Source organism: Lathamus discolor, chromosome 5 (genome assembly GCF_037157495.1).
Source record: "Lathamus discolor isolate bLatDis1 chromosome 5, bLatDis1.hap1, whole genome shotgun sequence".
Lineage (NCBI taxonomy): Eukaryota > Metazoa > Chordata > Aves > Psittaciformes > Psittacidae > Lathamus > Lathamus discolor.
This window is the reverse complement of record NC_088888.1, coordinates 27,368,427-27,384,521: the sequence shown is the minus strand read 5'-3', so window position 1 is coordinate 27,384,521 and position 16,095 is coordinate 27,368,427. Positions and strand designations below refer to the sequence as shown.

The 16,095-nt window shown below is 38.7% G+C and overlaps 1 protein-coding gene across 5 annotated transcripts in view; it reads right to left on the bottom strand.

Annotated features, from left to right (window-relative positions):
- SMYD3 (SET and MYND domain containing 3) overlaps nt 1–16,095 on the bottom strand; it is a 409,224-nt gene that overhangs the window by 267,570 nt on the left and 125,559 nt on the right. Inside the window, exon 1 of one of the 5 annotated variants that reach the window (XM_065680135.1) lies at nt 5,124–5,333. The exons of the other annotated variants lie outside the window; for them this stretch is intronic. The gene's annotated coding sequence lies outside the window, so the exon portion shown is untranslated. Of the gene's footprint in view, nt 1–5,123; nt 5,334–16,095 lie in introns of those variants that run through there. 5 annotated transcript variants of the gene reach the window in all.

Below are 16,095 nucleotides of genomic sequence, written 5' to 3'. Positions count from 1 at the left end.
GAGTGCCAAGTTACATGTATGCCTCAACAGGAGCAGATCAAGCCACACACAAAGTTTTGCAACAGCTCCAGGTATGAATGGGGGACAAGCCAGAAGCTGTTCTTCCCAACATTCATTTGCTGATGTAACAAACCAAGTTTAAAAGACATTAATATATAGATCAGCAATAAACACTTCAGAGGCTCCACAAGCAAAGCACCTGTAAGCAGCAGTGTTTTGCTTTATCACAGACCTTATGTGCCCAATGTACTAACGAAAACTAAACTGTATACTGCAAAATGATTAGTTCACACTAACATACTCAACATTTGGTTGCTAAAGGTGTGGTTTTTTTATCCAATAAGTCAGATGTTTTCCTATTTTGTTAACCCACGAGAAAAAGAAATTGCCTTGGTAAAGGTAACTAATTTGGGATTGATACACATTTAAAAGCTAGGATCTGCAAAATACCCTATTTATCCCTTAACATTAATTTAAACCTAATTCTTTTAGGTTTAACGACTTGATCCAGTCCTCTGATGCATGCTGGACTATAAATATGTTGAAAATAACACTTTTTGCAAAAAGCATTTTATAGGCATGCTACAGCAGAGAAAAATTAATCAACTTCAGTTAAATATATAAATGAAAATATGCATTTTGTGTCTAACATTTAGACTAATGTAGTTCATGTACTGCTATGTAGTTAAGACACTAATTATCGCTCCTGACAAATGGTGACTTTTCAGCAATTTAAGGCACTGAAAATATTTCTATTTATTCTCCACCCTTACCTCTCTCTTTTTCAGAAATAAAGCTACATAGATTTATGTCTATCTTTTCCCTCAACAGAAGAAATAAATTAACACCATCAAGAAAATGGGATTTTACAGTGAGTTGGTATTTATCACACGAAACCACTATGACTTCTTGCTCAGCTGGAACCATGAACATACCCAGATGGATTACAATTTCACAAAAACAGTTTACTCTCTCAACAGTTCTTGCAATTTCCCTAAAAAGTCATCTCAAAAATTCCACAATCTCTGTTCCTACTCCCTATGGGCTCTCCCATATTTTTTCTATTGGCATTATTTTATTTCACTATCATGGAACAATTTCATGTAGGAATTATGCTACTGAGCTACTTCCATAGCGTTTTTTATTATTTCATCACAACATTTATATTAAGCTCTTTGCAAGGCTTTTTTTTTTTTCTTTTCCTTAATCCTATACCTTTTATATCGTTCATTTTTCTTTAATAACCCAACTATGACCTGTAATGTTTTCTCATGGTCCTTTCTGATGGACAATGAAAAGTAAAAGCTTTTCTATGCTGACACCTAGGTGATCCAAGATTTAATCAATATTAGCAAAATACTATATCTCGAGTTATTCAACACCTATAAATACACCAGCTGTGAAAGGGACAAAACCCTTCCCCTGCAGGAGAGCTGCACAAAGCCCAGAAAGACAAGCACAGGGTCAGATGCCAACCCTGGACCTGTTGGATGGAGATGCTAAGTACCAGCCCCAAGTTGCAGCCTCTCCTGCTGCAGAAACTGGAGACAGTGGCAGCACCACTTTGCTTTCACCATGGCACATGCTGCCCACAGTATGCCAGCTCTCACCTTAGACTGACATGGTGCCTGAGCGCCAGACCTACCACAGCACCCGCAATAGTTCTGGAAGGCAGTAAGAGTGCAAGGCCAGAGACGGTTCATGTTTACCCTGATCACATGAGAAACCTGGCACCAACTGGATTCATGAATTATGAGAGAGGGGAGCACCCCATTAACCTTTCTGAACTGAAATTTCTCCTTGGAGGGATCACCCACAGAAGTCCCCATCTGAAGTTCATGAGGCAGAGAAATATGCTGACTTGTACTCTTTTAGTGATGAAATGGAACATTTGTTTCTTCACCTTATCTGTACCGAAGATAAATATATCAGAAAAAAAAAGCAGTTTTATAGCTAAATTAGCAGGTTCATTGCTCAGAGCATAACACAATGTTACAAGAGGCTTTATTTGGTGTTAGGGCTTGTCAGTGGCATTATATAATCCAACATCCAAGGACTTACATTATTCTCCCTTTGTTCTAAAGCAAAAACTTCTTGCTGATTTATTGATTTTGTTTGTACAAGTAAAAGGAAGCTCATGGGCACTTTTCAGTGGGGGGATGGCACAGCTCTAGTTAGGTCATATTCTGGCAAATTGGAATGTGGCTTTTTTTAAAAAAAGCCTGATACTCTTTGCACCTTTAATAAGTGCCCTGGGTTCAGCTGTAGCAGTCATTTTTCTCCTTAGTAGCTAATGCAGTGCTGTGTTTTGATTTTTTGGCTGGGAACAGTGCTGATAACACCGATGCTTTTAGTTGCTGCTCAAATGTTTGGTCTGGCCAAGGACTTTCTGAGCCTCATGCTCTGCCAGGGAGGAGGGAAAGCTGGGAGGAAGCAGAGACAGGACAACTGACCCAAGCTAGCCAAAGAGGTATTCCATACCACAGCACGTCATGCCCAGGATGTAACGGGGAGTTACCCAGAAGGGCGAGGACTGCAGGGTTGGATGAGGTATCGGTCAGTGCTTGGCTGGGGGGAGTGGGACGAGTTATTGGTCGGCTGGTATTGAGGTGTTGTATTCTCTTCCCTTGTTATTTCCTTTATCATTATTATCATTGGTGGTAGCAGTAGTGATTTGTGTTATACCTTAGTTACTAAACTGTTCTTATCTCAACCCGTGGGAGTTGCATTCTTTTCGATTCTCCTCTCTATCCCTCCAGGAGCAGGGGGAGGGCAAGAAGTAGGGGGAGTGAGTGAACGAGGTTTGTGGTTGGGTTTAAACCACAACAAGTTAAAAATGGCATTTTTTACTGCAAGCATACATTCAACATATCTCAAACAACAGCTGATCCAGTTAACATGATTAACACGGCAATGACAGTATTGCAATGACACCTTTGCTACTGTAGACCTCTTAAAATAATCCATTTTTGTAATTTGCATAGATGGTGACATGAACCGCAATTTCTGAGAAACATCACTCTTGTTCTGGAGAGATAAGTAACAACACAAATACAGCATATACTCTCAAAATAATTCTGCAAAATGAATGCAAGCAAGTTTGATATTAAGCTCAGCTTCTTGGGGTTATAATCACTGTGAGAATGCTTACTGCTTCTAGCCAGAAAGAGAATGCCTAAGTTGCTCAGTCAAACATCATTCCTGGTTAACGACAGACCGACTCACAAGTTTGATTGGCTTTTACTGTCAAACTTGTGCAACACCTCAGATGGTTTACTATGCACGACACAGTAACGAATAAGAATTGTCCACAACATACCTTCCTGGCCATGGAAATAAGAAAATAAGGTAGCAACATTCAAACTAATACACTACTTATTCACTATGTGCTGCTGTTCCAAATCATGCACAGAGCCAAGGTATTTAAGCTACCATTGGAACTGACAAACTGATGAAAGCACCTGAATGCAATGATGCTTTGAAGAGGAGCTGTGTTTTCTTTTACTTTCTGCTTACCAGAGCTCTGGTGACCCATCTGTAAGACATAGTCAAGTATTCCTCCACCATTTGCTCTTTTTGTCATGTCACCCTCTTTACCTAATGCAACAGGTTTGAAACTCAGAGATTTGTTATTTAGTAAAAATACGTAAATTTACAAATCACTAAACAGGCAAAGCTACTTTTTAGCTAATAAGGGAAATTCTTTGGGATTTTTGGTTTTCCTCATGCATTTCATGCCCCACCAGGGACAAGTTAGTGGGTGTTTTTTCAGTTTATCATGAATGGAGCAGAGCAAACAGGTAACATTCAGGCATGCATTTTCAGAAGAAACCTTACCAGCATATTTACAACCATCAATGAGTTAAGGGAGTAAAGAAACCAGAAAAAAAGCATTTTTTAATTATTATCTTCCCTTAATCACTGATCAGAAACAACAGTTGTTCATCAAAAAGCTGACTCTCACACAACTTTGACAGCCCCACAGATAGCAAGCACATTTTTTCTCTCACTATTCTTCTCAAACACTACTTTTTCTTTCCCCTCTAGCCCTGCTCCCCTTCCTCCACTCCACCCTCCCTATTCCTCCCTGTATGGTTCTTTCTGCTAGGAAATATTTGATTACATCTTTCTTAGATGTTCAGTTTTCTTCAAATTCTGCATGGCCTTTCTGGCTCTGATTCTTGAATTTGCCATTTCCGTGAATCATGAATTCAGAGATGCATGAACAACCTTACTTGATAGACTGTGTATTATGTTACCTCTCACTTCCCTCTGTTATTTTACATGTTGTCAAATCAGACTTCACATTTTGTCACAGCAACTCCTTCTGAATGGTTAATTTTTCACTGAATGTTACACAGATGGGCAATTATTTTAAGACTTGAATACCTGCCAACGACTGTAGTGGCATAAAGCTGATCCCCAGAGCCCACACAACCACAGAGAACACCAAAAACAGAAGACAACACTGAATGTAAATTATACCAATTTTTATAGATGGCAGAGTTAGAATTTTTCACACTATTAAAAAAAAGCCTTCAATCAAGTATAAACTTCCGTATATATGAACAGTAAAACTGCACATTTTAAATCCCTAAAGAATAACTAGACAGAACAAAACCAACTTAAAGAATAAATTAATATAAAGAATAAATTATTAATTTATGTATTTTAACATAAAGATACTACTCATGGGAGGAGTAGGGTAACCATCCTTTAAAGTCCTACATGTATTTACCTATAAAAATGAGCAAAATATAAGCACCACTCTTGAAGAAAAAAAAAAAATGCCACCTGGAAGTGGGTCACTTGCCATGTCCTCTAGGTTGACAGCAGAAAGGCCAATGACTAAAAATTCCTCTGTTGACTCTTATCCACATACAGAAACTGTGACAAGAAATATGGAGCATTTCACAAAAGACACCAGAAAACTGCCCATGTGCGGTGGCCACCTTCTCTTCCTAGCAGACATTGACTCTGTATCCCACCAATGTTACTGTCACTATAAGGGTGCAACATGGCCCCACCTACCAAACAGCCCACGGTGGAACAGAGATCAAATTACCAAGTTTACACCTATGCATACCCTGGACAAATATAGCAATACACATACAAGAGCTTACCTAAGTATATAAAAATCATACAGCACCCAGCCAAGCTTGACACTGGTAAAATCACCTGCTGTCTTCACCTCTGTCCCTCTAAAAGCCTCACGAAGTTTTTGTCAGTTTTCAAAACTACTCAAGCAAACCACCAGTGGCCCTGAAAAACGTACATCAAGAACTACAACTTACTGGTTTGCACAGGATGCAAAAAAAAAAACAAAGTGATAATAAGGATAAAACAAGACTACAATCTAAATCAGGCTTTCAACAGAAAGCATTGCCATAAAACAGTCGCATGCTTCAAGGTCCTCAGGGAGAAGTCTTTGATTTCCTGAAGAATCATTTACAGAGAGACACAAACATTTGGTTCCAAATCCATAAATAATTAAAGAAGTTACTTATTGAATATGTGAGCTAGTCTTGTCTGAAAATTCAGAAACCATTGCAAGCACTTCTTCAATTACATTGGCTTTCTTAAGCACAGTACAGACTTGCCTCCAGTTTTTGTATTCCTTCTCCAAATGGAGTGATGCAAAACAGTGCAAAAAGGAGCACGTGCTGTTCCACAGCAAAGCCAGAAAAGGCTGAGTGCTGAGCCACAAATTTCTGGAGGACTGTTCATGTTACCAGGACTTTCATGCATACTCTGGTAGTCAGTTCCACCAAGTGTCATCTCCATAAGACATATACCAGTAGAATAAAAAGTAAAGAGAGTTGAAGCAAACTTTAAGTATTTCTGAACAGAACAAACCCTGCTATTATTTGAATCACATGAAATAAATAATTTTCCTGATTTTATGTTTATTTTTTCCACATATGATTTTCTTTCCTTTTCTCCACTTTCTTACTAATTTAGAGAATGCATGGCCTCACCTACAGTAACTCTACTACACATTTCCCTACAAAACACAAACTCAGTCACATATTTCTCAGTAATAAAAAGTGTTCAAAATGGACTGCTCAGAACAAAGATAAATATTCTATTAAAAACTTGATTTTCATTCATTTAAAAGCTTCTGTCATTCAGGTAAAAAAAAAAAATAATAAACAAATAAAAGGGTTGAAAGACTAAACAGTCATCTAATGTTTTACTTCATTATCAAGCAGGTCATGTTTGCAGAATGTCTGCTGCAGAATTTTGAGGAAATCCTGACACTGATTTCAAGCACATGAAACTGTGTGTTCATACATTCACACATGACCAGCCCTGGAGATCTGCAAAGATCTTTCTTAGCATGAGTATGCTACTAACCAGTTATGGTAAAGAAGAAACAAATAAGAAAGTGAAGAGACACACTGGAGCATGTCAGCCATTCTTGAATAACATGGCCAACCATAAAAATACGCTCCACTGCTAACTTTTAATATTTCATTTATATAAACTAATTAAAATAGATGCTGTTACAGAATATCTGACTTCATAATCCACACATGGTTCTGACTTCAAAGCTACGTTTGGTAGCTGCTGCAGAGATTTCCTGTTTCTAATAGGACTGGAGTAATTAACCTCTGGCTTTCCAAAAACATTAAAAATGTGGAATGGCCTTCTAGACTATGGTGATTTGGCTACATGCTAAAACTGGTTTATTAAAGGAACTATAACATGAAGTATCAAAAGCACTTTCGACACTTTACAGGGGACGGACTAAGTGTTCCCATTGCTCACGGCTATTTCACCCAAACACAGTCCCCAGACTTGAGTGGGGCATTAACAGTGGTGTCAGTTCAGCCCTGCAGAACCATGAGCTGTGAAACAATTTATACAACAGACAGCAAAAGGAACAGTAGTCAGCATAGAGAGAGGTGGCATGAGACAACGCAAGGTACTACTGGGGAAATCAGACATGATGAACTGCTAAAAAAATTACATCAGGAATCAATGGGAACTCTTCTTGTACTGCCCTCATTCAAACCCTGCTCCCTAAGCAGATTGCCAACAGGAAATCACTGGCCTTACAACCAGGTGACCGCTAATTGCTACCTGGACTAAGAAAGATTCTCCATTATTTTAGTACTTGAAAGAGGACTGGGTTAGTAACCTCCATATAATTAGTTTCCTAACAAGAGAAAGAATTTCGGATGTAGGATGACTGAGGAGGAGGGAGAGAGGAGGGCTCACTAATTTTTTGTTGTTCATTTGTTTGTTCTCTTTTCGCTCTGGTGACCTCCCCCTTATTTTCCTATGCTGTAAGGGAAAAATGATTGTTAATGGCATAATGCATATTATTATTCATTAGCAATTGCTTTTCTTACATTAACCTAATCCTATCTTGTTGACTGCCACAATTCTGTCAGAGAAACTCACTATATATAAATATATATGTATCTAAATTGCCATGACAGCTTTCCTGCAAAAGAAAACTGCTATTACAGCTGACTGAAAATTTTCCATTAAAACAATTTTATACTACAGTATGCCTTTGAATGCACAGTGGTTTTGCTAAATATTATATTGGCTAATTTAAAATAACACTCTGTTTTCTTAAATAAAAATATTTTATTCCACAGCAATCAGTTTTTAAACATTTTACTTTGCTCGCAAGTGTTCCCAATATTCATTCATATCATCACTGATAGCAGACTTCCACTGATAGCCCAGAATGACAAGGTACCACAATCACTTGGTTATTTCAACTGAATATTTAGACTGTACAACAGCATCAAGCATGTCATGAACTGCTACTACTTTCATGAGACTAATAATCTAAAAATTAAATAAATGTCAAAATTAATTTGGTAGTGAAGCAAAAGTTAAGTTTTCTCAAGTTAAGTCTTATTTCAAATCTGCAGTAGGTTTTGGAAATATTTCATTTTTGCAAACACAAGTCAATACAAAGTGGCTTCTCCCTCTCCTCTTGTTATGCCGCTTCAGTTTCTCTCATTCACCAGAGAAGAACCGACATGTTCTCAGCAGCTCATCCCATCCACTTGTCTTACAGAAAACCAAAGCACCAGGACCACAGCAATTGTTTTTCCTCTCAAGACAAGGACCTATATAAGAGAAGTATTCTCTGCATCTATGTACAGACACACAAGGCAAGTGTGAAAGTAACTCCAATCCTCACCACTTGGGCTTCTCCAACACAACAGCAAAAGTATTCTACCATGTACCCTAAATGACTAATGCCACTCAACCATGAGTCCTCTCGGAGAATGCTGAAAAGGTAAGAACAAGGTTTGGTATAAACAGCTATTGTCATATTTCATGGCCAATTTTTTATAAACCTTTCTGGTCTCACAGGCATTTCAATGTTTTTCAAATCTCAGAAATCTACCAAGATTTCATTTCATAAGGCTTATACTTCATAAGTATAGTAAAGAAATCATCATGCTTACAGGCACTGAAGGCAGAAAAAAAAAAAAAAAGTAGATAAAAAGAAATATTCATAGAAAAATCAAAAAAGAAAAGGCAAAATTGGAAGAAAAAAAAATCTCATTTCAGATAAATATCATTATTATATTGCCAAATAGCCTGACATTTCTGAAAGAATCACAGGACAATGAAACCTGAAAGACAAAGGGAAAAATGCTGGCCTACCAATATTTTGCTATCCTCTATCTCACCTCCCTGGATGGGGAGAAGCCTTTAGCCTACAGTGCTGAGATCTGAATGGAAAAAAGAGTTTCCAGTAAGCTTTGGCAACTTTTTCCTGTATAACATGTGTGAGCACATCTATCACATAAAGTTCTGAATTAATGACATACCATCAGTTTATAAAGGAGACAAAACCCATTTCATCTTCCATCTTTCCTGGCAAAAGTTGTCTTCTTTAATTTAAGTCCTTCATTCAGTGATCAGGGACTACATTACCATTAGCTAAGTTTCACATAGGTGTAGACAGATCAGTGATGCATATATCTCATCATCCCGCCCAGACGTAGCGATTATCCTAGAAGGAAAACTCTAATTTCAAACTGGGGCAGATGGAGCTCGTATAGCCCTGTAAGGCCTTCCATCTAAAAGAAGGACACTCTAACCAAACCTACGACCTGAGGACTTCGCTGTCACCGTCCTAGCTCGCTAGGCCCTGGCAGATAAACCTCAGGCGTAAAGGGTGGGCTAGTTCCACACACTCTGTGCCTCACCTAAAAAATCCACTGCGCAGGCCCGAAGGGTTTACCCACACTTGCAAAGCCCTATAGCAACAGGCAAGGGATGAAATGGCAGGTGACAAGGTGCACTGGAAGCTGCAGACCCAACCCTGCATGCAGGCAGTTCAGGACGTTGGTCACTCGAGACTGACCCAAGAGATGACAGTCTTGCTCCGAAACATCCTGAATGGCCAAGCAGTCTTTTTTCCAAACCAGATTTGCCTATCCCACATTGCCCTTTTAGTCCTCATCACGCTTGTAGTAAGCATGGGTAAAGCCCTTCCCAAATCTTTGTTAGCAAAGCCAAGCCATCAATCAATATCTCCATCAAAAAATCTCCATCTCATCAAAATATTACCATCATTGTCTGAAGTTCTCACCAATGCATACTCCTTCTCCAGAGCAGGTAAAAAAACCAAACAAACAAACAAAAAAAAAAAAAAAAAACCCAAAAAAACAAAAAACCAAAAAAATGCAAATTGCCCTGATTTTTCTTCCCTTTTTTATCTCATCAGAAGAGAAAGTTGCTGCAAATCATAGGCTCCTGCAATGAATGAAACAGCAAAAGCAGAAAGACACTGCAAAGCTGAAGTGCACGTGTGAAAGAAATAGCATTTCTTTTTCTTTCTAAAAACATAACACTTCTTTCTAAATACTGTCTTAAAGTGGGGCTTTTGGCTCCTTTAATTTTTTGCAAGAAAAATATTCTATGAAAATGGAATCCTATAAGCAGCAAATTCTAATTTATACAGCAGAAAGCTTTAAATGTCTGTCTACATTTAAAATTGCATTCATTTAATGGCCTGTCAGCTCACTTATGCTTTGGCTATCTCTAGAGGGGAAAATGAATTCCCATTAACAGTTCTTAGGCTGGGAGAAAGCTCTGACCTACACACAGGGTTTAGCAAGGTCTGCTTTCTCTGCAACAGCTACAGATGGGAGCAGTCCTCAAGAGACTTGTTCCTGCTGTTCTCTTCTGATGAAGGAACCCTTTGCATCTCCTCTGCCTTTTATCACCCAAAATACAGCACTCATCAATAACCACAGGAGAGACATCTAACTTTTTAATGCTTGGGCTTTTTCTCTAAACTCAAGACCAGAATATGAGGATTAAATCCAGTAAAGGTGTTTAATAGTGAAGAAGACAACACCTTTTAATCCCTCTTGGTAAAAGTGAGGCACTAGGAAAAAAGAGCTGAGAAAATTCTTCAAGGCGGAGGAGGGGAATAGGTTTTTAAACAAAGACACTCCACAATCTTTAAAATATAATCTGAACAGAGTCCTTTAATAATACACATATTCCACATCATTGTTATCACCACTTAGTCACATGAAGGCTAAACTTTTGTGTACAGTTCTGATCAGCCCTACATAACATTGACTTAAATGGTGCTCCTCCAATTACAATTGTAACATGGAAATTAAGGGTGTAAATTTTGCCTTAAAGAAGAACTAGATATGATGATTTTGTTTCTGTAACAAATTTATTTGAGCATGTCTTTTTTTCCCCTTTTTATCCCCTTGAAAGAATAACAAGCCTTCCTTCTCATGGGTTAGGATCTAGCAAAGCTTCCCTTTAGTAAAAGAAGTAGAACTGCCTCCTATAAATATTGTTTCTACTACATTTATATGATCTAAGCTAATGGCTATAATAGAAAAGACAATGAAGAATAATGGATGACCTTATTTTAAGTACAGGAGGCTTTGACTTACCAGTTATAGCCAGAGGATGCTACAAAAGAAAATAATCTCTTAAAAATGCTTGTCCACAAAAGTAGTCAATAAACATCATGATAAGCACTTGCTAATCAATAGTGGTAAGTCAGTACAATTTAGCTAACAGATGTTTCTTCAACAACTGTTTTTGTAATACCTAACTCACTAGTATAAACATATCAGGCCAATGTTGTAAATAAAAAAGCTGTTTTGTTGATCACACAACAGCAGGATGAATTAATGGGACAGCACCATACTTCCCCCAACCACTCATGTCAAAATCCGTTTTATGTTTTGCAGAAGAAAGATCTGCCGTAATGCTGGAGCATACAATTATTTCTAAAAGGTACAAAATACAATATTGAGAAAAATCCCCTTATTTTAGAAGAATTGCACCTGTTCATTGAAACAAACCTTCCCTAACTGGGAAACAAGTTGTAGGGAAGAAAAAACAAAAAGGTATAAAATTGAAAATTATGGTTAATAAAGACAAAAATATGAAATGTATAAACTCAAGAGATCATTATGCTGTTCAAAAATAGGTTGATTATAGGCAATGAGTTGGAGTATCTGGAAAACTAACAGTCTATCTTTTATATTATATATATATAAATATATATACACACACATATCATATTTAGCCATGATATGAATTCTTCAAGCTTTATTCAATAATTAGTGTAAATAATGAGCATGTTACCTGCATAACAACTCCCTAGGGACAGTTGTGACTACCAAAGCCTTACTTGTATATGATGGGTGAGGACATGTGGAGAGCCAACACTTGTCAAAATCAGCTGACCACTCACTCGCTTTTACAGAGTGCATAAAAACATCAGCTCCTGGGGAAAGGGGGCATGTGAGTAACCACAGCTTTGACTTCTTTAACAAAGATGAAGAGAAAAAATGGGAAAGGAAAAGTTATTTACTAGATATTTGCTTTGAATAAACTGAAGAGAAATGGAAACACACTCAGGTTCATCTGTTTTAAAGCACACTCAAATACTTTCACAGCAGAAACCTTATCTTTGAGTGCAGACTTCAGCAACAAACTTCTTTGTTAGGTATAAACTCAGGCTGCAGGAATGAGCATTTGTCTTTGACAAATGCTGTTGCTCCTTTCTCCTATCCATTCCCACATAGTGCTGTAGAGGATCCGCACCCCTTCATTGTGCTCATGCCACCCATCTCTTTAAACTCACCCTGGTTTCCCCTTTCCTCAACACTCAGACACAGGCTCTTTAACTGCCAAGGCACTCTCTGGCCTATTCTCATTTCTCTCTAAATCTCTGATGTTTTGCTTCCTGGTTTGCCAATTGCAGTGAGGTCCTTTGTCTATTTATTAAATATTCAAATCTGCACTTCCCTATGCATTTCGAGAAGCAGCATTTTGCTTCCTAAGGCTTTGCTATCACCATGTAACACACTTATCAGCATGGTGTCTCACTGTACTCTCCAAAGGACAGGATGGGCCACAATCGTCTTCAGCTGTTCCCTTTCTCTCAGGCCTGCTTCAATTAATATCTTTATTTCTATATTTCTCATTTCTCATCTTTTAGGTTTATTCTAAGCTTCTAAGCTTTTAAAGCCTGCTCCCTTTAAAGTATCAAATCACATTAAAGGTCTTGGGGCCAATTGCAGACAGGGATTTTGGCTTGCTGCTGCTGATTCAAGATACTTTGTTCTGTCACAAAACCAGCAGGTTTTAATACCTGTATAACTTCACTGCCAAAGCATAGCATACCTGTAGTTTCTCAGACACCTAGTAAGTTAGGAAGGGGGTTGCTGGAGTGCTCAGTTTAGAAAAATTAATTAGTCACTTATTTTTAACATGGACATTTAGGACAATCAAGGGTGCAGGTTCTAGGTGTGAAAGATATCATGTACTCTGCAAAAGAAACCATGGTCCTCCTGGCATGGCCAAGCCCTCAGCACTAACAGAGCAGCCTGTCTGTGCAATACAGCTATGAGGGATGTGGTTCTTTGACACAAGAACACCAGCATCCCTGCCTTCAGTGGGCAAGAAGCACCCAATTTGCCTTTCCCCCTAAAGCCACAGCACAAAATAAACACATGAAGCCCCTTCAAATAAAATAAAGCCCCTCAAAGTACACCTGCCTCTCTGGAAAAGCTGAAAGAGCAAATAAATCTCATTAGTGAGGGTATTAGTTGCCTGAAGCAAGATTAGTCAACTAAACTGAGAGTCACATGAGATGCTCTGCGCATCTAAACCTCAGAGGCTGGCAGACATGACACAGAGGGCTGGACAGATGCCAGCAACTGTGGGCCAGGTGGAACACTCAAGACTACTTCATGTGGCAGTGGACGCTCAGGCTCACACTGCGATATCCGGTCCCTAAATGTTACTCAGAGCTTTCACGTACTGCAACAAGAGGAAATGAAGAATTTCTTAAGTAAAAGAAGGGCTCTCCAACAAGGCTGTCATCCCTCACCTCCTATGCAGCAGGAGGGCAATGTCTGAAAAAGATCTTGATACACAAAGGTCTGTGAACTCTCTGTCTGGCTGCTCTGGTCACAAGAATTCAGGTTTGCCGGATTTCTCCAGCAGTGTAAGCAACATTTCAAACACTGACTCCACTGTACGCTTGTAACAGAACTCCTGAACCATGCAAATATGAATGCTAACACAACCAAAAGTTATTTTTCCTTTTATTTCATTGCCACAACCTCCTAAATGTCTCCCTAAAATTAGACACTGAGGAGCAGAGATCAGGACACGTGATGTTTCCTGGTCCCTCTGTCCCTGCAAGTATGCATATGTTGGGTGCAGTAGAGAAGGATACAGGCAGTTCTTCAGATGCATTATAAATTACTCTGGAGCAACAAAGCAAGGATGAAGTATATTCCTCCAAAACCTAAACAGCCACCATTTATAATATTGTAGTGATATCATCTTCCACATTTTAATACTCCTCCAGTTAAGTGAGAATACTTTTATCACAGAGCCAACAACTGAGGGTGTTCATGAATGACAATTTTTAGAAAAAAACATGAATTATATCTGAAACCCAATATATCACAAATCGCTACAGTATTCACTGACTTTTCACTGCCAGCAATGATATTTCTTTAAAGAGAGTTCCAAAATCAGTTCCTATAATTTCCTATTATAGGAGAGAAAACAAAAATCAGTTGAGCAGCATTTATCCTTCTGTTTGTTTGTTGGGTGGGGACTGCACAATGCTGTTGACTGGCTTTTAGTCAATTCAGTATAAGTTTACTATGGCAACAGTTGCATCATGTCATACCACGCAGAGTTCAATATAAAAATAAAACCAGCACCTCCTCCTCTTATCCCTGCACTTTGATCTTCTTAAAGGTGGACTTAAAAGCCTCTGCTTCCCAGATTTCCATGCCAGTGAGATTACGCATATAAGATTTCTACCTGGCTGAGATTTTTCTTATTTACAATTAATCTAGCAAAAGCATTTGCTTTGAAAGTTCCTTTGTGCTACATGGTACATCCAGCAATTAAGGGGTTAATGCATGAAATGGATCACCGGGCTGAAAATAAAAATCACTGTCGAAAAAATGTGATACCAGGAGAATCAGGCACAACATAATATTGTAACCACCGAGAATTCTCAACAGTAAAATAAAGCCTTATACTCCCAGCATTTTCATTAGTTTTCCAGTAGTGCTGGACGCAGTGTGAATTACAATGAGCTAGAAAGCAGTGGTTGCTCTCTTTAAAGAACATGCGCTGTATAGGGGGAACTCATTTCTTCACATCATACTGTGCTGGTTATTGGTTTGTATATGCTGGTATGCATTTTAGCACTCAGAAATTATATTTCTTTCCATTACTGAATGCTGCATACAGCCTGCAAAACACTATGTGTTTAGCAGATCTCAAAATGAACCTCACTGTAAGGTAAATATTTGTTCAGAAGTATGCTCAGAGATATAAATCTGTAGAAAGAGCATTCTGCACCAGATCTGTCACTGGGAGGAGGTTTTCCAAGTCTGGACAGGAGGTACTGTGTTTTCATTACAACTGCAGAAGATAACATTAAGAAGATGACTAAACGCCAAAACAGGACAAAAATTCATGTTGATACAAGCTTCTAATAGGGACTGCTGGTTTTCTGCTGGTAGTTAGCTATTCATCATTAAAAAAAAAGAAAAAATAAATAAAGTAAATTGATTTGGGCAAGTAAAGCATGTATCTGATGTGGTTTAATCCCTGCCCAGCCAAATCACCAGAGTATACCACCGCCAATCACCCTGGGAAAACAGACAAACAAGCTTACGTGTACAGAACTACTAATTTCTCTGAAACCACTACTTATAGAGCTCTTTAAGAAGTAAATATATCATCCACATTTGAAGGAAGATTTGAGTTGATCCAGGTCTCAGCCTGAACTTCCTAAAGATTCATTTGGGGAATCTATAGGCATGGGTCAAAAAATACAAAGGCAATAGAGATATTGTCTCTGAGCATTTTCTGTGCACAGATGTTCATTTTCATGTGTCTGATATTATCTAGAAGACCAAGCTCAGACCAACCTGTACAACTACTGCAACACCTCAGCCTCTCATTCTTAAGAAATCCAACCACCCTAGACAAAACTGTGTACAGCCAGGCCCCAGCATATATTGCTGCTTGAGGTTGTTCATCCCCAAGGACTGGACTGTGAATTAGCCTCTGCAGACCTTTATGCATCTCCTCTTGGCCCATTTCTCCAGCCTGTCAAGGTCCCTCTGAATGACAATACAACCACCTGATATGCCAACCATTATCTGTATTGCCTGCAAACCTGCTCTCTCCAATTTTCCTTCTATCATGTGCAGTAAAATAAGTACTAGAGATTTCCATGTGAGCAGTGCCTGCTCAGCTCTAGGACAAGGCCTTCCTGTTCAGAAACAGCGCCACACCAACTGGCTGTCCAGCTCTTGAGACCCAAGCTAATGCCTCTGCACAAAACCATACAGCTCACTGTGCCTCAGGCTTGCATGTGCAGTGCCTTGATCTGCAACATGCAAGATCTGCCACATGACATAAAAGTTACTGAGATTTTACTAACACTTTGCCTCACTTTTCCTACTCTCTCAAGCCAGCTGTACTCTAGGAGAAATAAGGAGAAATAGAGGCACAGCACATTTTGGATTGTTATTTTCAAATTTTAGCATTACTTCCAAGATTGTCTCATTATCCACC